At 35.7% G+C, this 25,776-nt stretch overlaps 1 protein-coding gene and 3 long non-coding RNA genes across 6 annotated transcripts in view; 2 read left to right on the top strand and 2 right to left on the bottom strand.

Moving 5' to 3' along the window:
• Syt14 (Synaptotagmin 14) overlaps positions 1-25,776 on the top strand; it is a 102,481-nt gene that overhangs the window by 74,206 nt on the left and 2,499 nt on the right. The window lies entirely within an intron of this gene.
• On the top strand, positions 82-1,332 carry LOC138124585 (uncharacterized). The gene is made up of 3 exons (XR_011157208.1): positions 82-502; positions 859-966; positions 1,019-1,332. It is a non-coding gene; the product is annotated as an uncharacterized lncRNA (long non-coding RNA).
• LOC138124581 (uncharacterized) lies at positions 13,760-18,058 on the bottom strand. Of its 2 annotated transcripts, XR_011157203.1 has the most exons (4): positions 15,538-18,058; positions 14,667-14,945; positions 14,317-14,611; positions 13,760-14,175 (listed from the first exon to the last, which is right to left on the bottom strand). It is a non-coding gene; the product is annotated as an uncharacterized lncRNA (long non-coding RNA). The 2 variants fall into 2 exon arrangements; XR_011157202.1 differs by lacking the exon at positions 13,760-14,175 and having other exon boundaries at positions 14,214-14,611; positions 15,538-18,056.
• LOC138124586 (uncharacterized) lies at positions 21,917-24,233 on the bottom strand. The gene is made up of 2 exons (XR_011157209.1): positions 22,299-24,233; positions 21,917-22,243 (listed from the first exon to the last, which is right to left on the bottom strand). It is a non-coding gene; the product is annotated as an uncharacterized lncRNA (long non-coding RNA).

Below are 25,776 nucleotides of genomic sequence, written 5' to 3'. Positions count from 1 at the left end.
TGAGCACCGGATGTTCGGGTGAGGCATCTTTGGCTGGGCCGTTGATCGGGCGCGTCTTGTAGGGACGGCCGGTGGTGGCAACCGAATGCAACAGATTGTACGTGCTTGATAAACGGTTGGGAGGTAACCCCGGCTCTCCTGTACTGAGGAAGCACAGTATCGTATGTAAGGGAGCTATCGCGCTCTCACGCTGGCGTGGCGGTCTTCTTCTGTGAAGACCGCGGGCGGGCCGTGCATCCCAAACTGCACACGGGGCTGTTACAGGTGCTACCAGACCATCCAACGCAACCCCGGAACGTAGCGCTCTGAAGACGACGCGTGGGATTGGAGCCCCTCGTCATGATCGGGCTAGGGGGAGGAATCCCCCGGGTGAGTCACTGTATGACCTTGATTCGCGACAGATGTGTCAGGTGTTAATCATTTACATGTTTGTACCGTCCCAATTGAGCAAACCCGAGTCCGAACCTGTACTTTACCATTTGAATTACTGAATGGGGTGGAGGTGAGTCCGATTGTAGATTATCGTACGACTGTAGCTGAGATTGTCTAATTTAACGTGTACCGATGAGTCTGATCGATTAATTATCAAATATTGAGGCGATGACGCCCTTGGACAAAAACCAAGTCTTACACGAGTGATCGGGTGTTTTTTTAAATTTCACCTCGTAGTAGGCGCTGAAGAGTCGATTGTGAACGCACCACTCGTGTATAACGTAAGATTTAAACAGCTGATCCGTGATCCGTAACCTGTATAGTGCGTTCACAATCGGCTCTTCAACGTCTACTACGAGGTGAAATTTAAAAAAACACCCGATATTTTATCTGCACAAATTTCATTGATATTTGGTTTTATTGAAGAGAGCTGTAGCCTCATATCTGGATCAGCATCCAAGCAGTTACGGTATTTGATTTTGGTGGAAACAAATGAAGAAAATCCAGTTTCACAAAGATATGTGCCTACGAAGGGTAAAAGGATGGAAACAGTTTTCTTTGACAGCTCTGTATACTCCTGTTTTAGGCTGCACCAAAATTCTGCTGCAGACTGCTTTTCGAATATCAGTTTTTGTGAAGAATCGAAAATAAAATCTATATGCCGTTCACGATTGTTTTAAACACGCAAGAGGCCACGATATTTTTTCGTTAGATTGGCGTCAGGTCCTGTCATATGACGTTTCGTTATTAAATATTCGTCTTGTTGTCAATTCTCTAATTGATTCAGTGTAATTCATTTATAACCTAAAATAGATTTATTATGCCAAATCACAATATTGCCAACTGAAATGTCAGATTTTTATAGACAGTACGAATTTGAAATAATCGTGAACGGATAATAGGTACCTATTAGTTTTTCATACTCTTGAGAGGATAAGCTTTCGAATGCAGTGGGCACTAGACGGCGGCCGCGGAGCACACTTTGAGAAACGCTGCGAGTCTATACTCAATTTCATATAAATGTGCATCTAAGCAAGCCATGAAAATCTGATTTTCTGTTGGTATTAAAGCCAAAGCTAGTGACTTTGACTTTCAAGGTTGCTTGCCCGATTCGACTAATTTTTCAGTTTTGTCCGTTTGAACATTGCTGATTTCAAAAGCAATGTTACGTCTTTTTACTGATTAAATTAAAGTAATTCGTGTTTCTGTCTTTGTATTTTTACCAAGTAAAGATTTATTGGACATGACCTCCATAAATGTGACTTTTGCAATGTAACTAAATTAAAGGTGCTTTTACACATGCACAGCTCACTTGATGAACATTTATATGAAATCGAATATAGACGCTGCATTGGTTGTGGAAGGGGTAAAATTTCTGTAGCCAAAATCCGCCATATTTGTAAGGACAAATGTAATGTTGGTGGTCTATATACGCACTACCAAATTATATTTAAAAATTGATGATCCTTAGAAATGATTTTCGCCAATTTCTTATAAATAAATAATGGTTACGTATGTCATTATTATGGCCGTTTTAGGTATTAGAAATATATAAAAAATACACATTACATAACAAAATACGTATATTCTGTATTCAATATCCATCTAAAATAAAAAGAAAATGTACACAGTGCGTTCGTAAAGTTCGGAATAAATTCGATAAAATTGAAAGTATTAATTTCAGAGAAAAATCCTTGAACAGGTCAACAATTTGTCATTTTCCCAAAAAAATTGTTATGTAAGGTATCAATTTTTTTCATTAGTCGTTCAGAAAAAGATGAAAAAAGTGAGGGTTGTCATTTAAAAAAAATATTGATGACGTCATTAGGAGACGACAAGCTGTCAACTTAAATAACGTACTGTACAACATGCACTTTTTAAAAACAAAGTTGACCTCTTCGAGGATTTTTCTCAGAAATTAATATGTACTTACAATTTTATCGAATTTATTCCGAACTTTACGAACGCACTGTATGTATGTAATGTATATATGTTAGTGATGGATAAATGACCGGTCATTTATTTTTGGTCAAAGTTGACCGGTCCTTGATCGGTCAATTACCAGTCATTATTGGTCAAAAAATAGGAACTAGTTAAACATCACAAAATGATTCTTTCAATGTCAAGGATTATTTTAATACCAAATAATGGTTCTTAATTCCATTTTTTATAAGATTTATTGATCGATAAATTATTGTTCTAAAATTGTGTAAGTGAGGTTAAGTTTGAATTGTTTGAAGTTATACTTTGTTTTTTTCTTTAACATATTTGCTTGAATTTGAACTTTTTGTTAATTTAAAACGCTTTAAAACTTTCAACACAAATGTGTGTGTGCATTTTCAGTTTTTTAATTTCTTTTAAAATACTTAAACATTCGTTTAGAATTTAAAAAAGTAGGTAAGTATTTTATGAAAATAAAAATATATTGTATGTCATGTTAAGAAGACACAAAAACGATTGAAAAACAAAAACCACTTCTTCCTAATAGATAAAAAGCTTAATAATCGTTTTCCACAATGATCTTTATTAAAGTTTTAGATGTTTCATTGTCATAATTTACTTATTTATTGTCATAATCCATTTCTTCATTGTCAGCAGCTACGTAAATGAAATCAGACAACCCAACATAACCTAATCTCATCAGTCAAACGGTCATTATATCCTATAATCTTCAACATTATAAGCGGGAAATTTAAATTTTAAAAATGACTGGTCAAATTCGTCAAGTCATTGACAATTATTGACCGGTCAAATGGGTCATTGACTAAGTCAATTACCGGACCTCACAACACTAATATACCGGGTGTCCCAGAACTGCCGCATGATATTTTAATAACCTATTCCGGAGTGAAAATTAAGACTAAATTTGAAAGAATAAATGTCGAGGGCGGTAGGGTATTTAAATGGTAAACTATTGAAACTAACCAATCGTGTGAAGCTTTTTTTAACCTGTTTTATAGTTATTTATGGTATAAGTGGGTTATTTAAGATATTACCCACGAGAGGTATTTGTAACCTACGAGGGCTTGCCCGAGTAGGTTATTACCTCGAGTGGGTAGTACTTAATAACCCACGTATGCCATACAACGTTTTATCCAATATTCCAAAATTTTTAGATAATGACATTATTGATGAAATTCTGCTCCCGATGGGTTATGAACGTTAATAACCCACGGTGCTAATGGCAACGTGGGTTATGTATGTTATAACCCACGGTGCAAATGGCAACGTGGGTTAAAACAACAGACTAGTTATAGCCCAGTTTACTCAATTAAAACTAACTAGTAAAACACGATATTACTATTGAATGTTGGATAAAGTATATTAAGTAATCCGACTAGTTGCTAGGAAACAACTTACATTTACATTTTTCAAAATTCTTATAAATTTAGCTGGTCCACTGTACTTGACAGAAATGAAGTGTCAATGTGACATTATATTTTAATAGCTGCGTTGAGGCACGTCACCCTAAGATGAAAGCGTAAATGTTGAGCTGACAAACGTTAATACACTCCTTGAAACTAGGGACAAATATTGAGGTTCATGTTTGATTGGAATAATGCCTTAACAAAAGCTGGTTTTTAAGCAGGGTAAAACAGAAAAGCAATATTGTTTTGATTTTTTAGAATTAAAAAAAAAAGTTTAATAAACAATCAAAAACAATAACAGTTAACAATTCGTAGATACTCTTATAATAATTGCTCAAAATGACCTCCACCAATTTGAATACAAAGGCGTGCTCGTCTTATTAAGCTTGCTTGGGCGCCTTGAATCATTTTGAGGTGTAATTGTTGCCAAAGCTTCATGCAATCTATCATCCAGTTGTTCTAAAGAGTTCACCGGTTCGGTTCACGATAAACATAGTTTTTCATGTAACCCCACAAAAAATAGTCTAAAGGTGTGAAGTCAGGCGACCTAGCCGGCCAATTTATTGGCCTGCCACGTCCTATCCAAGAATCAGGATATCTTTTATCAAGGACTTGTTGAGCTTAAGTTGTATAATGCACTGGAGCACCATCGTGTTGAAACCAGCGATGTGCCAAGAATTGCAATGGCACATCGTCTAGAAGATCAGGCAATTCATCATTAAGAAAATTGGCATAGACTTCACCATTTAATCTTGAAGGAAATTCAAACGGACCAACCTGAAACTCTACAGTCGATATTTTATCTGATAATCGTTTGTTTATCAACACTTGCCAATGAATCTCCTAAAATCCCAGCCCACAGATTAATGCTAAACCGATGTTGAAATGCATTAACATGAATTGCGTGATGTGGATTTTCGTCTACCCATACATGATAATTATGAATGATAAATGTTCCGTTTCTTGAGAAAAAACATTCATCCGTAAATAAAATACTTTTTACAAAGTTGGGATTTGCTTCATGTTGTTTCAGTAACCAATCACAGAACTGCACTCTGAGAGGAAGATCTTCAGGCAAGAGATTCTGTACACGCGTATAATGATAAGCGTGTTGTCGATTATCCTTTAGAATCCGCTGTGTTGTGCTTTTTGAAATGTCAAACATACTAGCGACGCTTCTAATACTTAATGTTCCGTCTTCCTCAAAAGTTTGAAGAACAGCCTCTTCATTTTATGGAGTGCGAGCCTCTCGTGTAACACCACCAACTCCTTTAGTTTGAGGTACTAAATTCCCCGTATTCCTAGCGCGATTCACCAAACGCAAAAATACATTTGCAGGAAAACGTGCAGCGTAAGCTTCTACGGCTGCATAAGCACTTTCACCACATGCTCCATAAACTATGAGCATATCACAGTACTCTGCAGAGGTAAACATTTTCAAAACTGTTCACTTTTGGATTTAATGAAAAAATATTACTGTCAAAATGACGTTAAGAAATGTCACAATGTAATTTATTATTCGATTACAGCGGACCAAATAATTCAAAGAATTTTATCGTATTATGAAAATCCATGGAAATGAAACAAAGTAATGAGCTTACATAATAAAGCAATTAACAATGGTCTTATGATTGGTCAGCGAAAATCGCTTACAGTATAGATACTATAGGACCCTCGACATTTTTTCTTTCAATTTTAGTCTTGATTTTCACTCCAGAATACGCTATTAAAATATCATGCGGCAGTTCTGGGACACCCAATTGTTGCAATCCATTTTTCTAATAAGCTCTTGTTAGAAAAGGGTAATCTGAAATGTTTTATAGACAACTTTATTACTGTTTCCTTACACTGCTAAATATTGTTTGTGCAGATTCCAGATGTTGAATGTTGTTCTATAGTTTTTGTTCTAGACCATTACCTAGGTAGGCTGACTCACGAAAAACCTTTGACGTTGTATCTTACTTATTTTTTACCCGATTTGAATAAATGACACATCAAATGAAAGTTCGAAAAACACTTCATTATTATCCTATTCGATATTTTTTTCGACATCTATTTTTTGACAGACGATAGGCAACTTTTTTTTTCAAATTACACTCTATATATTTTTTTATTCGTTCTTATAAAGCATCTCCTTCTGAATATTCTTACATTAAAAGAAAAAACAAAAAATGTATTTTTTATGAAAAAAAAAATCAAAAATCAAGTAAGTAATCAAATTTGTAAACAATACAAAATCTATTCTAGTTGCTCAAAATTTCCTCAATGCTGTTGCAGACACTGTCGATACCTTCTAGAAATGCCCACCTTTGCATTCAGTAAAAAATTTCAGGGTTTTTCCTGACATACCCGCACTATCTTTTTTTCTTAACGCTTTTTGGGTAGGTACTATGCCGACCAAAAAATTTTGGCCGTCATTGTCTGTCAATTCAAAAAAAAAAAATTGTAATCCGTACTTTATAGTCATCATGATTACCGTCTTGATTATGAACGTTATTTTTTGGGTGGTAAATTTCAAAACTCAAAATTATTTTGTCATTTCTACTACACAGAACGTTTACTTCAGGTTATCTATGTACGATTGCTCTAATTTTGTTCATTCATGTCGGATTTTTGGAATATCTGAGCTTCAAACAGTTTAAATTGATTGCTAAAATGACAAGAATCGAAAGTGGGGTTACGATTCTTAAAGGTCTATTTACACTTTACTTGAATGTCAAGAAAGTGACGGCCAAAATTTTTTGGCCGCCATAGTACCTGATGGGGTCAAATAAACATTGTCTCGAAAGTTTCGAATGAATATAAAGAAATCCAATGGATTCAAATCTGGGGATCTAGCGGCCCATCGAATAGCTCCATGAGCACCCATTCGTCGTTCACCAAAATGATTTAAAAATACAAGATTCATGCGTGCATTATGTGGTATGGCGCCGTCCTGATGAAACACGACTCTTTTCAACACTGCTAATGGTATCTCATCCAGAAAATTGCTTATTTCATTTGATAATGTGATGAACCAAGTGGGTAATTCAAAAATCCCACCAAGCGGCCATCTCATTTTTTTTTCTACCAACATACCTACACAATGAAAATAAAACCCGCGAAATTCAAAAAAATTGCCAAGCGCGCGTGATCGTACATCGTTAATTTCCCTACGTTGTGTTTTTTTTTTTATACAAATTAAACATTACCAGATTCGTTCTAACCCGTGATTTAGTGCTAAGGGAAAAGTCCTAACTGCTTTACGTTAAGTCAACAAATTGAGGTACTCTAAGTTCATCGGTGGAAGTGAACATGACTTTTCCAAAGCAAAAGAAAACAAAACGCGCTTGTCAGGCTACACAGACTCAGGGAAAATAGACCTGATCACATTTCCGGAAGTGTGCCATGGAGCATAACTCAGCATTCAACAAGTCCTGCCAAGCGTTAGGTTTTTGGGTCTCCCTTGGGGGCAAAATTTATGAGGGCCACGAGGTCGTGTTCAACGATTGGATGTTAGGAGAAACTAAACCCCTCAAACACAGAGAGAGACCCTCGCCATAAGGAAAATGCAAACGAAACCGCGACAAATATTATATTTGTTGACAGAGCTATCTAAGAACACTTTCAAATTGGGATGGAAAAGTGGTAACAACCAATAACACATACATACAAATTTAAAACCATAGACCGGTCGACCCTCGCATATTAGAGCCGGTTCATCGACAAGGGGGACGCCCTGAATAATATGGAGGGCGCCCCGGGACTAAGCGGTGGAAGTAACTAAATGTAGTAGATCCCTAGCTAAGGAAAAACCCACGGAGACACCTGAAATATAAACACATTTGGTTGCTACCGGGATGGAAAGTGGAAACTTTGAAATTTTGATTAAAGTGTTGAACAATAACTAGGTAGGTACTTATCACACCAAAAGCGTCACTCGGAATAATTAAAAGGGGATCAAAAATGAGGGAGTGCGCTTATAAAAAGTGAAAGCCACAGACCCACGCTAAAACTTGGTGCCCTTTTTCTTTTAGGAATGTTAGTGAATTGTTACACCTGAGTTTACAAAAAAAACGTGATCCGTACGATTTTATAAAATTTGCAAAGCTAGAACCAAGCTGCCTTACGCTCCTTCGCAAGCTTATAAATGTTAAAATCGTAATACATGGGGATGGTCGAGATAATTGTGGATTTTGTAAAACATGGTGGAAACATCACAAACCCACGTGCGACCCATTTGTGTCTTATTATTGTAAAACTACATTTCGCGCGAACCAGAAATAATTTTTGTACCCCAAACACATACCTAGTTCAAAAACAGAAGCTGGACAGCAACATTTAGCACAGTTCAATAATTAAAAAAACAACTAAAAACGCACAATTTGAACACAGAAGAATACACCGTACTTCTGTACTACTCTGCAGTACAGTACAACTGTTTTGACAAATGAATACTCAGAGCTTAAGCTTACTTGGTCATTTCGAGCATTTAGGACAAACTTATCTCTTGTTTATTTTGGTCACTTGATTTTTAAATTTTGTACATTTACTCTTTAATTTCTTGACTTTTGTTTAATGAATGGGTATAGTTCTTTGGATTTTTATATTTAGAAGACAAACCTCTACAATACTGAAAAAAAAAATGTAGTGCTATTTTAAAAAAAGAAGCTGATATTCATCTGTCAAAAACTGGACGCAATATATTTTTTTTATTTAGTTGGTATTGAAGTGTTTTCAAAATTATTTCATTTGATGTGTCATTTATTCAAATCGGATAAAAAATAAGCAAGATACAGCATCAAAGGTTTTTCGTCAGTCACAAATACAATACATTAAAGCTTAATTATATGGTTTATAATTATAAAAACTTAAATATAAGTGTCTGGTAAATTTTTATGATTAGGTAGGTACTTACTGGTGGAATGTAATGCCTTCTTGTTGCTTATGTTTTATTCTGCAACTTTTTACGTAACAAGTTCTTCTCATTTTGGTATGATTGTATAGTATGTATTGCAGTTATTGCACTATTTTAAAGATTTCTGCACAGTAAACACAGATTCGGAAGCCATAAAATGTGGCGACCGAAAGAACTGTCGATTTGTTATCCTTATGTAGATATATGCAACACAATATGCACATTTTTGCTAATATGGCGCCTTCGATACGTTTACGTAGTGGTCACACCTCAATGCCATATACAGGATCTTTCACAACTCGCGCTCTAGAGAAAAAGAGGAAACAAGAGATCGCATTTGGATGAGTAATTTTGAAGAAAAAAAAAATCTAACTTAAAAGATATTCGAGAAAAGACAACTTAAAGTTAACCAATCAGAGATCTACACCTCCAAGGTGTATTTGCCGTAATTTTACGTTGCTAGGAATTCATTTAAGAAAAAACATCTTTAAAATATTTGGGCGATTGGAGTTATTTTTGAAAGATGTCACTGTCAAATAAAATTTGTAATAAAAAAAGCCAAAACCTTTGTTTATTTGGTTACAATCATGTATTCAGCCGCTGATTATTTAGAGATGATAATAATTTTTGGGGAGTGTGAGCGTAACGCCAGGGAGCCAGCAAGAGTCTTCGAAGAACGTTTTCCGGGCAGAAATGACAATTATTTTTTCGTTTGCAACACATTTTTTTTTATTTTTTGCTACAATACGTTGTAATAATAATTGAAATGACCTAGAATGCCATTTAGTTGCGACTATCAAGCATCAACCACTACCCCAGGAGTCGGAGGCCCGCGACCCGTCCAAGACAAAACTTGAGAGCGCGGCCGACCTGGTCATACCATACCAGCCAAAAATCATGGGTGGGTTTTGCCAAGGCGGTCTCTATTTTAACAGGCCAGGACACTGGCTGTGTTGCCAAATTTCTTAGTGGGCCATTCCATAGCATCCTGAGTTTCAAAAATATTGGCACTTCCATAGGAAGGCGGTTCATTCAAAAATCATTTTGACAAGACAATTAATTGTGCAATTAATTTCAGTAATTGAAAAATAAACATGCCACACAAATGTTGTGTTCCCGTAGATACCCAATTGCAAGTCAAATTATGCTTCAAGTAAGTCTTCCTACGTTAGCGTTTTCAAATTCCCATCGAAGAAGATTAGAATGCAAGAATGGATGCGGATTTTGGAACTAGAAAACTGGCGCGTGAGGTCTTTGTTGCTCGTTCCATTAGGTCTAAAATCCATTTTAAATTATAAACCTGTATTGATGGTAGGGTCCATACACCCGAGTGGGTAGCTTTTGCAGTTCTTATTTATTTTCAACAATTCATACTGCACCTTTATTGGTCTTTAATGGTCTCTGTGTACGACTTTAGAAAAAAAATCTTGTCCTGAGCTGTACAGTGTACAGGTGGCATGTGTTGGAATTTGCACTCGAGCTAATGCAATCAAGGTGAACTAAAAGGACTTCTATCTTGATTTTGGATAGGATACTTGTTCAGAATACAGGACTATGAAATTTTACTAACAATAGCTCTTATAAAACAGGATACACATAATTACCTTGACTTGGTCACCTGATATACTTTGACTGAAGTAAAGTTGCAATACGAGAATTAGAAAAATCTTTCAGTGATGATTAACTGACAGCTAACAATGACAAAATAGTGAGTGACAGTGAGTGATCACAAAACTTCAAAACTAGTGACTTTTTTTAAAGGTTGGCGAAGCAACGTTGTCAGACGTTAGTGGGCCATTCCACAGACCACTTTCTGAAGTCAGTGTCACGGCCTGTTAAAATAGAGACCGCCTTGGTTTTGCGCATCAGAGCCTCTGTAACCGATTTATTGTCAGATCCGAGATCCGACACTGGTGGCTCAGCTCAGGTCCGTAGAGTCGCTACACTCCAAGCATCTCCTAGAATCGCCCATAGGCTTTGCTTAAGCAGTAGACATCTGAACTTGCAATGTAATGACAGCTCTAACATTTCAGATGGTTAACCTAAATTTGTTGAGAACGAAAAGTCAAATCTAATAGTGTCAAAATTACAGTAATCCAAACATTTTTTGTAGCTGATGGTATTATTTTTGAAACCTAGCAACTGGCTTTATTTGGTTGAAATAACGGCTCTGTAACTAAACAGCGCCGGACAAAATAGCGCTGGACAAAATAACAGCGACAAAATAGCGCCACGACAAAACAGCGTTAGTCAAAATAGCGCAAGTTGAAAACAGCGTTGGTCAATTCAGCGCAAGACAAAACAGCGTTAGTCAAAATGGCGCAAGTTGAAAACAGCTTTATGTGGTACCATTGTGATGATAAAAAACGACTACAGTTAACTTGGGACGCCCCTGAGATTTTTTGAAAATTTAGGCTGAGTGAACGTACCTACCGAGATTTGTCAAAGTTTGTCAACCTCAATATTTAAAAATTTCAAATCCGTGAAAATAAACCCGTCCGCAACACAGTGCTAGTGCTAACACCCAGTTCGGCAGCAATGTTTCTAATGGTACCAACATCATGTATTCGGGTTTGCAGAATGTTTTTTTTTTTTAAATCTGTTAATTGCGGAATATTTCAATTGTCAAAATGACGTTATTGAAATTAATTTAAATTTGTAGTGTCGTTGTTTTTTATGATCACGATAGTACGAGTAGTTACCTACCTACTACAAAACTACAGGGAAATATTGCTAACTTTATTTCCAAAACAAGAATAATATAAACACAACGTAAACCACAACAATTATAATTACAATGAAAGATTAAGTGCGACCGAAACCAAATAATCCTCTACGTTTCTAAAGGCATAGTTTTCAGCCAGAACTTTAAGCCTACTTCTTAGCTGCACGTACTTGCAGTTGGGTTTTTTTGGTTCTCTGATACCAGCGCGGTGCCGCGTAATGAAGGTCTCTGTAAAACTTTGTTCTTTCTTTAAATGCATCAGTAACTTGGATACACAGGGGTGATGACAATCTAAACTTTTCTGAAATGAATTGTGCCATGCTTCCACAGAATTATTTGTTTTAGGCAAGTCACTTCGAATTCTGTCATACATATTCCAAATGTTAATTTCAAATCTTGGTCGTACATTGAGAATTCTTCTACCAACATAGTAGTTTTCCCAATAATCTATTAACGGTTTCAGTTCGTCCGGAAAATTTTCAGTAATAATTTCGAAAGCAAATTGTACATCCTTTACAGGAACATAACTTAATGCTAATAACATCTTACATTTTTTTCTTGTGTCCTCATTTTCTCTGTAGCATTCCACTAAATGGGTTTTTTGAATTTTTTTCCAAAGATTTTGGGCCAGATGAAACATGCATCCTGTAATTTGTGCATTTGGAAAAACCTTATTTATGGCGTTGATTGCGGATATTTCAAAATCGCTTACTATGCTTTCAGGTCTTAGCGTTGGCTCAATTTCCATCAACTTCTCAAATACTCTCTTATACGTTGCCTGTTGTTTATTGTTTAATAATACATATATCATAGGTAGAGCTCTGTTGTTGATCAATGCGTGAACAGTATATACTTGAGTGAAGAATTGTGGAGCTACCTTAAATGTCCCATCAACGCACCAGTGTGGAAATTCATTTAGCAGTGCAATATTTCTTGACGTGCCAAACATGATGATTCGATTGTTGTCATTATTACCAGAATCGTACAGTAAAAAATTTTCCCCTCTGTCGGTTTTTTTGTACTCTCCATTAATGTCAATTTCTGAAATATTGTTATTCCTGGTTGTATTTCTTGTAAGAATTTTATTTCTCTGACGCTGTATAGTACGTCTTGCAGCATCGTAACTTTGAATTTGGACACAAGCTTCTTCCGAAATATTACTGCTGCATGCTTGAATAATAGCCCTTGGCCTTTCTTCGGATGATACAGCTGACTTCCTAATTTTTTCCCTAACAATTTGTGCTTCATTGCTTGCGGGATCCGGGCCGTGGTTGTGCTCATTTGTTGCTTTCTTGTAATTTTCTCCCGTGACCAACAGCCTCCCTTTGCAACCAGTTTTGGTGCATCGCCACGAAGTGGAATTGAGGCGCGCCTTATCTTTTCTATATCTGTACCCATCACACAGCAAGAGTTTACCGTTTTTCTGCGACTTTATGTATTCCATTGACGTTGACTAATTTATTTTGTCGCTGTTATTTTGTCCGGCGCTGTTTAGTTATGTAGCCGACTAATTTTATTTTAAGTTTATTTATTTTTGCGCTATTATGTCGCACGCTGTTTAGTAGCACGCTTTTTAGTCGCGTCGCTTTTTTGTCGCGCGATATTTTAGTTGTTCGCTATTTTGTCGCACGTCATTTTGTCCAGCGCTATTTTGTCCGGCGCTGTTTAGTTACAGAGCCTGAAATAACATCACACCTCGAGATGCCCTTCTGGGATTGGTAGAATTACAAGTCTTGTAACTCAGTTATGAAAGCAGTAGTAAATTCTTTGTTTCTATTTTTTGACAACTTATTGTCGTCGGCAGGTGCCCGTTTTCTCTAGGGCGCGAGTTGTGAAAGACCCTGTATACAGGCTATGCAATGTCTAGACTCTAGACTAGTCTAGAGGATATAGTAGACGTCTATGGTAGGTACATACCTACAACCTTGGGAAAGTGTTCCAAACTAAGAAACAGACATGTGCATAGACAATTCTCAAAACAATTCATTTCGTATAATGTGTCATCTCTGTGTATATACATACTGAACAGCATCAATCATTCTCATTAAACAGTTAGAATTTGACTCACGCGAATTAAAACATAGAAAGAAACCATCAAAAAGGAAACAAAGTCATTTTATTTCGTTAATGCAACAAAGACAGTTGAAACTACTAATGGTAAAATACTTTACTATATCATTGATGCAATCTTGCAAATTTTGAAAGCAGGAGTGTAGTACGTGCTCCAAAAAACAGTCGCAACATTAGACTCTCGGAGTACAGTATGTACAGTTCGAGACACGGAATTTCGGGCATCACTATCAAAAAATGTAATAGGCTTTACATTATTAACCTCAATGACTGACGTGGACAGAAAATAAATTTCAAAATTTGACTTTTGAATGTCACGTTGACAATAAAGAGTGATTTACATCGCAATTTTTTTGAAGTGACAGAAAAATGATGCCCGAAATTCCGTGTCCCAAACTGTACTTATCTATACATGTTGGTCACCAACAAGAACTTCACCCAGTCGTGTTCTTAATTTCTAACAGAAAGGATACTGTAATACAAGAAGTTCTCCTAAAAGAATTAATTAATTAAAAAGCTGAGTAGGTATTTTAATGTCAGATTTTCTTATGACTGATGAGATGACACAGTGATACACCTGTATGTTTGGTGTTTTGTAATGGACTCCCTTCCACGGCGGCTTCTTTGCACTTGGCATGTTATGAAAAATTGGGCAATTCATTATAAATCCAAAATTTCAGATACTGTAAGAAATAAAATCCATCAAGATTCAGCAAGAGAAACAAATGAAATTGAGTTTTTCAGATTAAAAAATAATGTATTTAAATATTTGGAAATAAACAATGAATATTCATTTTTAAATTACATAGCTGCAAATGTATTACTTTCAAAGTGTTGACAGAACACCTTCCTGGGCCCACTCTTTCAGAAAGAATGCAGGCTTACTACTAATAGCTTTTTATAAACTTATATTAAAACTCAATACAATAAACTCAAAATAAGAAAACAAAGAACTGATTGACAAAACAAAGAGCGGCTGTGCAACCCAGGCCAGTTAGTTCGCAAGTGAAGTGTCCAACTCCAGTGTGCTTCCCCAATACGACGGCTTGGACAGGCAGCGGCTCTGGACTTCCGGAATTCTGAAGCGCCAAATTCAAATGTAGATTCCAGTTGCTAACACTACAAAATAAATATGCATTTAGAGGTCCTGCATAAAAATTTAAAATATAATTACTTTTCTGGTGAAACAGTTCGAAGATTAGAACCTTGCCTAGATGCATTGGACAAACTGATAATAGACCAATCCTGGAGAAGAATTTCTTCAGTTTTACCTTATCAACAAGTTCCACAAACAGAGGAAAGCTCACACAAATTCCTCATGCATTCCCAGAGCAAGGTTGACTTTTATTAAATCAGTTTGATCAATGATAACTGCAACTGCAGAATACTTCATTTAATTGCAGTCCAGGCAATTCCTGCATTCATCACTTTAAATGTTCCCGTTATGAAGGTTCTGTAAAAAATAACTTCTGTAAACACATACGCTCAGTAGCAATGTATACGATAGAAAAATCCATTGCACCAAGTTCACAAAACCACTCAGATAATCAGCATGGCTTCTACTTCAAAACAAAATTTGAATAAAGAGGTAGCCCTACGAATTGGGCAAATTGTTGGGAGAGGCAGTGTAAACACAGGTATACTCCATACTCTGATAGATTGCAGTGATTGCACGTTTTTTGACAGAAGACAGACACAGAAACACGTATGACAGGAATTAATCTGCAAGGCTACAACGGTTTTCTACATAACGTGAAACAATTAAGATGGAGAGTTTAGTACTTTTCACTGCGTTGTTTTGAAACTAGAATTTAAAAACGTGCAATCTACCAGCGTACGGAGTAACACAAAGAAGAACAGTGCAAAACTGTTTTTAATGCTATTATAAATGAATGCACCAGTGATGAAGACCTTGATTATCTCCTAAAAAGCTTACTTTAAGTTAAACAGAATGTGAAAAAACGGACCTTCCAAAGCCCACAATAACTAAGAGAAAAAAAAATCAAAACATTTTTTTTCAAAGAAGCGCAGATTAAAAAACTTACTTAATATACCAGTTCCGACATATTTTCCTATTTTGCCTGTAATGAACATTTCATTTCTTGCACATTTACTCCAGATTTAGATTGTAAGAGAATTTTTAAAACGCAACAGAAAAACTACCTCTGCCACCCCAAACACGTGGCTCATAAATTATGTTCTGAAAGGTCCTTGACTCGGGGGTGATTTTTAACAGTTCCACAGGCGAGAGAGGCAGTGTGGGCTTGGCAGCTGAAACCGACGGGCTGTCCAAGGTACGAGTACGAGAGTGACGGCAGGTGAATAATTGTGATCCGGAAGTGGTGTAGTGAATAGAGATACCAGGTGTGTTGGTAACTGGGTGATAGCAGGTTTGGGCAACCTGGGCTATAGATCAGTACCTTAATGCGTAAAACCTCCCTATACCATGGTATGATTCCTGAGCACCGGATGTCCGGGTGGGGCACCTTTGGCTCATGACACGGCTAGGCCGTTGACCGGGCGCGTCATGACGTATGGAAGTGGGTTGTAGGCTCATACTCTGGCCGTGGCGGTCTTCCTCTGTGGAGACTGCGGGCGGGCTGTGCACCCCAAACTGCACACGGGGCTATTACAGTGCTACTAGAACATCCAACGCAATCCCGGAACGTAGCGCTCTGAAGACGACGCCCGTGGTCGAGCCCCTCATCATGATAGAAGCTAGGGGGAGGAATCCCCCGGGTGAGTCACTGTATGACCTTGATTCGCGACAGATGTGTCAAGTGTTTATCATTTACATGTTTGTACCGTCCCATTGAGCAAACCCGAGTCCGGACCTGTGCTTTACCCTTTGAATGACTGAATGAGGTGGAGGTGAGTCCGATTGTAGATTATCGTATGACTGTAGCTGAGATTGTCTAATTTAATGTGTACCGATGAGTCTGATCGATTAATTATCAAATATTGAGGGATAACGCCCTTGGGCAAAAATCAAGTCTTACAAGATAGTCTTCGGATACGGGTTTTTTCTTAAATAATTTTCCAACTGAAAGCTGACGTAAGTTTGACAGGTTACAATTTAATATAATTATGTTAACTGTTTGACATTTACATACAATGCCAGCTTTGGGGCTGGTGGTACCCAAGCACATGAACACTTTGCAGGTGCGCGAGTTAGATATTTGACCCTTCAATCTTAAAATATACAAACTAACAGACCAATTATAAGCAGTTTATTCAAATAATAGATTAAGAATACAAAATAAATATAAACTCAGACATTGGATCCCTCAGTCATGGGATACACATAAACTATGTACCGAAACCTTTACCCAACTAGTTGATAATCATTATAAAACAAATACAATTTTAGTATAAGTACCACCATGTATTAACCCAAACTTCAGTTATTGTAGCTCTGTCGTGTCCGTTGTAATAAAGTTCTTCTTTTTAAAAACTCACTTTGTCGTTCGAGTTATTTAATTCGCGAGTCAGCGAAAATGTTTGTTTGCTTAATTTTATTCCCACTCAAATGCAGTTCACTTTTAAAGTTTTTCTTTGTTTCGTGTACACTTTATTTTATTAGAAGACATGTTTTGTTAACATGTGGGTTTAGAAAGTTTCTATTAGTTTAGCTTTATTTTTTCACGTTTAAACCATTCTGTTATTTCGACGGGTGTGTGTCGAAGAAGTTTTTAAATGTTCCGCCTGTTTAGTTTTATAGTCACATTTATCACATTTAAAAAATTCTACTTCATCCTCGGGCGTGTGTCGAGAAAGTTTATGTTTTTTTAAATCTCCCCCTCGTTTAATTTTATATTCACATTCATCACATTTAACCCATTCTATTTCATCGACGGACGTGTGTCGATTAAGTTTATGTCTTTTTAAATCTGGCGCTCGTTTAGTTTTATATTCACATTCATCTTCATCACATTTAAACCATTCTATTTCATCAACGGGTGTGTGTCGTACAAGTTTATGTCTTTTTAAATCTCGCGCTCGTTTAGCTTTATATTCACATGCATCACACTTAAACACATCGACGGGCGTGTGTAGTAAAAATTTATGTATTTTTAACTGATGCTTTTGCCTGGTTTTGTGTTCACACTGATCGCACCTAAACCATTTTAATTTTGTTCCAGAGAGTTTCACTTTGTTGTGGGTATCTACACTGCCCATTGCACTATTAATTAATTATATTATACGCTTATTATTCTAAATCGACACTTAGCACATTATTAATATTAAAGCTCTTTTACAAACACGGGTAAGGGATGAGGGTAATCTTGTACTTTACGTAGCGTTTAGTCGTTTACGTGCACGGATTTTACGTGGCCCAACGCCCAGCCCAAACTGCGCATCTCACACGCGCAACCGGAAGAGATGGAAAAATGCTGCATTGTTGCCAGATGTTAATTAGAATTGAGCGCGTCTTTTAGTTAGATGTGTACGATTCCAATACGGCAAATAAGTAAATAACAAACGTGTGTACTGACCACAGAGATATATAAAGTAAATAGAGGCGTAATACATATGGAGCTGCGCAAACAAATCGGAAGTAATATGTATGAGTTAAAAGAATGGTGGAACGCTTGGAACGACGCATGCGCTTTATTTATATAGAGATAGAGATTGATTCAAACCAGAACAGGATAAGGGCGGAGCTTAAGATGCGCGCCGTTAAAGTGACCACTGACCAGTGGTGTATAGGGCATTCAATTTAAACGTTGGGTAAAGTTGTAAACTCAAAACACCATAAATTACGAAAGCAGCAAATTTTCATTGTATCGGTACCGTAAAGTAGGAATCCCTCTGTTCATATAAAACTGGTACCACGACTACCACGTCGTACTTTCACCATCTTATCGACGAGCAAAAGAAAGAGACGTTAAAATATCCACAAGTAAAAAAAATTAAAACACATTTTGTGATCAGTGACCAAAAAAATGTAAAGAGATTGTTGATTTTAAATAATGTATTTGACAAATAAGATTACTTAATAAAGAAATAAGAGTAATTAGTGAAGTATCCATTACATATGTATCTTTTACAGTAAGTAAAAAATAAATAATAAAATACGTAAACAAATAAAAAATTAATCGTCATCTGAATCAAATTCACTAGATGATTCACCAGTATTGGCAACAAATGTTAATGGTTTCACTTGGTCTTCTAAAAGTGGATCTCGATCCCACCATTCTTTAATTTTGGACCCGAATATATTGAACACAGTTTTAGATTCACTGAGTTTCGGACAAGTGTCAAAGCAGGCAAGTTTTATGACAAAACCTAACATTTAAAGTGAATGCTCTATATCAAACAATTACTATTTACGGATTAAAATAATAAATATTACCTTTGATTTTATATTACTAAATTGGCCACCAATGGAACCAGTTTTTCGCAAACTTTTGGATGCGGATATAGTCCTCCAAAATTGCTAAGAGCTCATAAAATTTTAGGGATATAACGAGCCATTATAAAAATATTAACTTATCTCAAATGGTTTATTACGGGATTAATAAACTGCCCAAGTGAACAGCTGCAGACCCTTTGCGTTAGAGAGAGAGAGGAGAGTTTTTTCAGAAAAATAAAATTATTCTGGTAGTTTCAGGGTTGAGCCACAATAGTCGGCTTAAAATAAGTTAATATTTTTATAATAGCTCATTACACCCCTAAAAGTTTATGAGCTCTTAGTAACTTTGGAGAACTATACCACAGGAGCGCCTATTGCCGCTGTGTGAATTCGGTTAGACATACGTTACCTTTCGTCGCCAGAGTAAGCTTGTCGTAACTTGAATAAAGCGCAGAGTTCGGAGTATCGCACTCCGCACTATCGAGTCGAAATTCGAAATGTTTATACTTGGTCCAGAGTCCAGGGAAAATTTGACTCGCCTCAGGCAATGTTTTCTTTTTCTGTTACTGAAATGCGACCGAAGATGCAAGCGCTCGAGAAGTCAAACGGCCAATTATTTTTTCAACGATGACACATTTATTCTATTTACCTGGTTAATTTGGTCAGTTGGATTTAAGACTGGTATTGTTTTCATACTTTTTTTGTCGCGTGTCATTCTCACAGAGTCGGATTCAGAATTAGGCATTAGTGCGAGTCGGTATACAGGCTGTTTGATAAAAAAACGCCTCAACCCATAACTTTTGTATTTATTATCCGATTTCAACGAACAAAAAAAACAAAGATATGGTTTTTCATGCGCTACAAAGCAGCCATAAAATTAAAAAAAAAAATTGGCGTTATTTTCAGTAGCTAACGATAGTCAACTTTTTTTTTTTTAATGGACACATGTAGTTTTTTAGGCTCAGTCTGGTAAAGTTTTTTTTTCTGAATCTAATGATGTATTAAAAGTTATCGTTTAGTCCATAGCTGACTGAAAAAAAATAAAACAATTGTTAATTGTGGTTCAGCTTATTATGAAATTTTCAAGTGTGCCGTAAAAAACAATTGGAATACAAATAGCAACAAATTTCAAGTGTGAGTTTGAAAATTTTCAGGTGCAATCTTGAAGTTTTATTATTATTCTCTTAAAAAACATGAATAAAAAAAATTTGTTACACAGTCTAGGACTGGTAACAAATTTTTTTTGAAGTTTTATTATTAGGTATTATTATTCTTTTAAAAAACATGAATAAAAAAAATTTCTATTAACTTTTTGTTTTTGACTAATTACGATTTTTATTACACTCGAACATAAAATAATAGTCAAATGACTGCTATCCTGCATGACTTACAATGTTATTTTATACTTAAATAAAAAAAGTTTAAAAAAGCAGATGAAAATTTATAAGCTGACGTTTAGATGACATTTATCGTACTTTGTATTCCGATTGTTTTTCACGGCACTCTTAAAAATTTTATAGTAAGCTGAACCACAAAAAAAAAATATTTTTTTTTCGGGTAGCTATGAACCAAATGATAACTTTCAATACATCATTAGATTCAGAAAAAAAAACCTTACCAGACCAAGCCTAAAAAACTACATGTGTCTATTTAAAAAAAAAAGTTGACTATCGCTAGTTATTGAAGATAACGCCAAAAAAAATACATTTTATGGCTGTTTTGTAGCGTTTGAAAAATCATAGCTTCGATTTTTTTGTTCATTGAAATCGGGTAATAAATAAAAAAGTTATGGCTTGAGGCGTTTTTCATCAAACAGCCTGTATATTATCTATATCTCGTAATTTTCGTATGAATCTCGTTTATTATTCCGAATGCTGTTAGCAAATGGTATTTCCAAAGTAGTTATAATCGACTGAATAATGTTTCTCTAATCCCGTGGGATAAATGACACTTATCCCACTCATTTGAGTGGAATAAGGAACTTCATTACCGGACGCATTTCCACTCAGTGGGATAAGTGAGCTTCATTACCCCACTCAGTGGGATAAGTAAGTCATTATTCCACTGAGTGGTGTGATGAAACTGGCGGAAATAAATAAGATTTACCTTTTTTTTAATTCGGGGCGGTCTTAGATAAAATTTTGTACATAACACGTGGGCTAAAGCATACTACAGAAACTCGTGTGATTAAAGATGAACTCGGGCTAACGCCCTCGTCATCTGCAATCTTCACACTCGAATCCTGTAATATTGTTTTTATCCAACTAATTGTGTAAATGACTATTAAATTATTATTAGCTAAAAGCATTTTTAAAAATTTTTTGTGGTTCATAAGCTAAATCAGTGGTTACATAGACTTCAGTTCATTATTAGTTGCCAATTTAATACAATTTTAAAAGCCGTAATTTTAATATACCGGGTGATCAAGAAGGACTGTTTAAGTTGGCAGTACAATTAAGAAAATTGTTTAATTCGGTTATTTATAACACTGCAACTGGATATGTTTTGTTGGTTTATTTGACACATATGTATCTGATATAGGTATAGCATTAACAACGACAAGCCACCAACAACCGGAAGTTACTCTTGTTATACGATTTAAAATACGATCCAGTGTTACCAACTTAAACAGTCCTTCTTGATCACCCCGTATAATTATCTGAGCCGGCCCTGCTTATAGGCTGCAACTCAGCGCTTGGTTCTAGTTAGTCAGTGATGGAGTGATGTGGAAATGCATGTTGACGTACAGAAAACTGAATAGGTCGTGCACGGCCTCCTTGATTTATAAGAGACTCGTCTCTTATCCGGCCTGTCGCATTCGATAAATGTCTGTTTTTGAAAATTCCCCATAGACAACACAGTAAACCTATAGAACGCAAACTCCCATAGTTTTTTGTGTCCCGACGCCATCTACTGGCTTGTGGTAGGTGCACAATAAGACACAGCCAGCTGGATATCCTGGCTTTTTTATTTATTTAAATTTTCAAAATAATTTATTTATTAAATTAAAAGACTACATTTATTTTGAAGTTTTTATTTTCAATTTTTTTCGATGCACTTCCATTGCATTTTTATAAATTTTGATTTGGTGTTTCTTTTCCTCCATTGCGACAAACAGAGATTTATGGCTTCCTCACCTTCAAAATTTTGCTCTTTATTTTGACATCGAATTTTGCATGTAACGTTTTCGGTACATTGCAGCCCGTAGTTGCAGCCCGAATTTTGGATTAACATTCTGACTTTTTATAATTTTGATTATGCTCAGCTTTTCTTATTTTCTTTTTGAAACTTTCACAAGAATTTATATCTTCATTACTACATAAAACAGGATTTACACAATTTACTTATAGCGTCTTCAGCAGAAATATCGTAGATTAGTAGATCGGATGAAAATTCTATAAAAAATAGTTTTCAGTTAAAATATAATTATCAATATTTTTTTACTATTACTGGAAGTAAGTCTGGACTGGAAAAGCAAGGAAGTTGTATTGAGTCGAGGGTACGGCCACATTCAGCAATCTATTGTTCGTGCCGAAGTATTTGCTGGTAAAATAAAGTCCACACACAGTGTAGCTGTTATACCTACACTTTAATAGGCTACAAAGTTGATAACTGCTTGTTACCCGTGTTTTTAATCCATTCCATAAAATGCCCAGGATATTTAATTGGATTTGAAAATCTATGGCGAGTTCCACATGGTTTAAATACCTTTGCATTCTGCAAATTCTCGTAACAGTGGATTTATTATTTGACTTAATATGTCAAAATATATATATTTTTTTAATTTTGGCATAAGTTTCCGCGATTTTTATTTTTATAAAACAGCAGCGTCCCCTGACGGCTTGTGGTGGGTGCGTTTCCAAAAAAAAACGATAAAATGCATAGGAGTTTGCGTTCTATAGGTTTACTGTGTTGTCTATGAAATTCCCCGTATAGTATGTCCATCTAGCGACTTTAATGTGACCCATATATTAGTATATGCAACTAAAAATACGTATGAATAATGACATTTTGTATAATAAATTGTCAATTTGAAAAACTAAGTGCAGTCGAAACTTTAAAAAATGCCACAAACAAAGAAAAAATGTTGTATTAGTTCACGACATAAAGTTAACATTTCTTATCATAATCTACCCAATGATATCACTTTAAATGCAGCATAGAAGATACGACTGAGAGATCATACTGGTAATATCATGTTCATGAGTGCCGCAGAATATGCAAGTAGTAAAATGTTACCAAGATTCCCAAATTTTAGGATCAATGTATTTATTTCAGTCACCTTGCAAGATAGTTCTCTGGAAAAACTAGAAAAATTGTCTTCCTTTACTTATTTGCCAAGAACCAATTTTCAAATTGAGACGGCGGCAACAGCTTTTTTATGTGGCTACTTAATTATGAAAATAACGGAGGCAGTCCATGGATGTGATTATTGCTTGTCATATTTACAAGATTCAAATTCGAAAAAGAAAATCCCTTTACTGGAATTAATTTATTACTAAGATAGAGGAAGGCTAAGTTACCCCAATGATCAATTTGTGGGTCTAGTATAGTTTGGGAATGAGAAATTGGAATTTTAGCTTCTTCACTTGCAATGGGTTTTGGGAAGGTTAAACATTATACATAATAATGAAGATTTACGGCTATGAGCAGTTCATTCCAGGAGGGACAAACAATCTGCATTTTGCCGATATTTGGCATCCCTTTTTAGTAACTAGCAGGTAGATAAACTTATACTATCGTAAATCTTCATTATTATAATCTTTACAATCTACCCATTGCAAGTGAAGAAGCTAAAATTCCAATTTCTCGTTCGCAAACTATACAATTTACAATAATTTCAATAATAGTAGAAATTCTACCAAGCATTCCAAAGGAAAATATAAATTTTGTTTTGAAGAATATCTTGGCCTCAATCTTTCGGGAAATCCACTAACTCATTGTCCTGTTCATGGTTAAATGTGAGTGAGACACTTATTTAAAAATTAGAACTTCCTGTCATTGTAAATTTTTGTAACTTGCACTCACAGACAAATAAAAAAAAAATTATAAAAAAGAAAATTGTTGAAATTAAATTTACCATTCATAAAAAATCTTTTTGATTTGAGATTTTGAAAAGGTGTCAGATGTATGTGTGAGTGAAAACTGTTGAAAAATGTTGAAAACACGTCTATAAAACAATAAATTCCTGCAAGGCAGGCAACCAGTACAACACATAAGCCCCGTACTGTGGCGCACCCTATAAAACAAAAATAATGCCTAGAACTACGAATGCGGCAGGCCGGATAAGAGACGAGTCTCTTATGAATCTAGGAGGCCGTGAGGTCGTGCATATAGCTTTAGGCTACTCCCGGCCGAATAAAGATTGGAGCCACTATACGCATAGTGCGGGAGAGAAACGGTAGCAATTCAATTAATAACAATAGCCAATTAAAAATGCCTAATTATATGTTTAAAAAAATGTACAATCGATGGACAAATAAAACTGGGACAAAAATGACAATCACATAAGTCAAAATTTACAAATTTGCATCGTTTAATTACGGCTTTATCGCAAATAGGTTAACTTTGGTATGACATATTATATAGACACTGACAAATATAATGACAATTCAATGGTCTGATTTACATAGATTAAATTTTAAGTGTCCCAGTTTTATTTGTCCACCGACCGTACATCTCTTCTGAAACATGTTTGTAACATTCACGCGTGGACAAATGAAAATCGGGAAAAGAAGACTTGTTGTGATCGGAGGCCGATATTTGAGACTGAAGCACATGAGATAAAATGGCCCTACAGATTATCAAGCTTTGCAGACTGAAATTATGAATAAAACATTTTTTTTTGTTCGACACTGTCAGAATTTGAGAATTTTCTCCTATGTGAACGGATTTTGATAAACGTCACAACTTGTCAAAACGAAACGTCAAGCTAATTTTAAAGGTTTTAAGCGATTTGGAGCCTTTAATGGGTTCGTCGAACAAAAAAAAACGTTGTATTCAACTCGTTCGTGTGTAAATTGGGCCTTTTTTGGCACTGGTGGGCCTTTAAAACGCTCGTTTCACTCGCGTTTTAAAATGGCCCACTCGTTACAAAAAAGGCCCAATTTACACAAAAACTCGTCAAATAATAGTATGCACCTATATTAAAACATGAGTTTTATGAAACTTATATTAAGACACGAGTCAGATTTGCAGCACGACTGCCGCAAACAGGAGTGCCTGTCAATGACGAGTGCTCTTAAGTTTTATAAAACCAATTTTTTATGCTATTTTTTCTAATTTGCATATTAAATTCATGTTTTTTTACAAATAAAATCATTCTAATTTTGAATTTAGACTAAACATAATTGTCATTTTTCGCAAGTAAAATTACAATTCAAGATAAATTATACATAAACGCGGCGAATAGCAGAGAATACCAGAGTCAATTTGCTGCCGGCAATGTGTGTTACCAACTGAAAAAAGGTCCTAGATTTCGGATGTGTTAATAACTTATTAACGCATTCAAAATGGATGCGCTAACAGCTTTGTTAAAACAGCAAATTAGAAAAAAATTAAAAACACAGTCCGGTCGACCCCAGTAGCGCGTACTTGAAACCGATGTTCGTTGTTTGCGCAGATTTTATGACTCACAACCCATGAGAGATTGTTGGCGGTTGGTTTGAATTCAAACTCGGCTATCTCAAGGTTTCGTTTTGACAAGTTGTGACATTAATCAAAATCCGTTCACACAGGAGAAAATTCTCAAATTCTGACAGTGTCGAACAAAAAAAGTTACTTATAGCCGTTTTCACCGTCGTAGTTTAAAATTAAGAAGAGTTTAAATAAAACCTTAGTTACAATTGTTAAAATCGTAGCAACAATTGTTTTTCTTGGTTTAAAAATAAGGAACGTCGGTGCAGACGGCCATTAATCTAGTGAATAT

Source organism: Tenebrio molitor, chromosome 2 (assembly GCF_963966145.1).
Source record: "Tenebrio molitor chromosome 2, icTenMoli1.1, whole genome shotgun sequence".
Lineage (NCBI taxonomy): Eukaryota > Metazoa > Arthropoda > Insecta > Coleoptera > Tenebrionidae > Tenebrio > Tenebrio molitor.
Note: the sequence above shows the minus strand (reverse complement) of the source record. Positions and strands in the feature narration are given on the sequence as shown.